The following is a 1,495-nucleotide window of genomic DNA, read 5'->3' as shown; positions in this document are numbered from 1 at the left end:
TTTGTTAAGAAATACATAAAGTTATGCGGATAGGATTTTACCTGACTGAATTACCCATTAGGAAATTTCCCTTAACTCATTCCAGAGATGAGAAATGTTTCCTTATTTGTAAATTTTATGTAAATGTTTATAAAGAATCAAAGTAGTATAAAATAACATCTGTCTGTCATCAACTAAGCTTCATACGTAGTTAAATTTTTCTATATTAGTTGCTTCCTTATAATTCTGTGAAAATAAACGAGCAATTTAAGTGGCCTGCTAGTTTGGCCAAATGAGGACCGATAATTAGGAAACACACATTTGTTTGTCCAATGTCTCGTGTTTCAAATGTTTTTATCCTTGTGTAATTATATGCCTACTTTAGTTATATTTACTATTTTAATGATTTCAATATTTTGACTATTACTTGACAGCTTCCATTACACTGCTCATAGCTTTATGAATTGAGATTACACAAGGTTCAATGTATGTGTGTGCCTGTGAGAGAGAGAGAGAGAGAGAGAGAGAGAGAGAGAGAGAGAGAGAGAGAGAGAGAGAGAATGTAATGTGTATTTTAACCCAAAGTACAAACTGCGTAATAGGGTTAGCTATATATTGTAAAATATTACTTTCGTCAAAAAATGTTGAAGCGTTTAATGCTCTCACCTGCGTCCCTATTTTCCATGAATTAGACAGAATCTCAATGGTTGTGGGTAAAGATTGCTGCTATTAAAAATATCTCGCTTATTACTTATACAGACATCCATCATCCCATTAACAAGAAAAACAGATTATCATTTTACGAAAGTTGAAATTAATTCTCGTTACAACACTTAAATAAATAACGATTCTTTTGTTGTGTGGCTTGGCTAAAGTAATTACAAAGGGATAGTTTGCTTGTTGGCATTAACTTGAATTTAGTTCCCTGCACCTTAAGCTAGAAAGAAGATATTTAAGTTTTGTGCAATACATAAGCTTTTTTTCTGTGATCTGGGACTTCACAAGGTACGGGTAAAACTATGATGCATGGATGCATTATTGTTCCATATCAAATGTTGGCTGTTCCCTCAGTCAATATTGACTTTCTTTTCAGTTTTATGATGAATCCTCTTTTTCTCTGCGAGTCATGTAGAGGATACATGGGAAGGAAAGATAAGCAGCCTCGGGTTCTTAGCTGTGGCCATACATTTAGTTCCTTTTGTATTCCCCATTTATTCAAAGAAGGGAAATTCACATGCCCTACATGCAATCTTCAATCTCATTGCAAAACTACAAGCAAAATACCAGTGAATTAAGCGCTTCTAAAAACCATCAGAGAGAAAAAGTCTAACAACAGAAATTTCAAGGTCTACAAGGGTTTCTCTGCAAAATCTAGGAAGAAAATTGCTCATTCTAACCATAATTGTATATCCAAAACTACGCAATGTGACTATGAAGCTAATAATTTCCTTTTTTCTATTGGAGAACCTCACCAGCATGCTGGAAAGTGCAACAGACATGACAAATACTGTACTTT

The 1,495-nt window shown here is 34.0% G+C and overlaps 1 pseudogene; it reads left to right on the top strand.

Moving 5' to 3' along the window:
- The first annotated feature begins 1,079 nt into the window (after positions 1 to 1,079).
- Positions 1,080 to 1,495, top strand: part of LOC137619765 (uncharacterized) — a 21,556-nt pseudogene continuing 21,140 nt past the window's right edge.

This window comes from Palaemon carinicauda, chromosome 26 (genome assembly GCF_036898095.1).
Source record: "Palaemon carinicauda isolate YSFRI2023 chromosome 26, ASM3689809v2, whole genome shotgun sequence".
Lineage (NCBI taxonomy): Eukaryota > Metazoa > Arthropoda > Malacostraca > Decapoda > Palaemonidae > Palaemon > Palaemon carinicauda.
The sequence above is the reverse complement of the archived record's forward strand: the minus strand, read 5'-3'. Positions and strand labels throughout refer to the sequence as shown.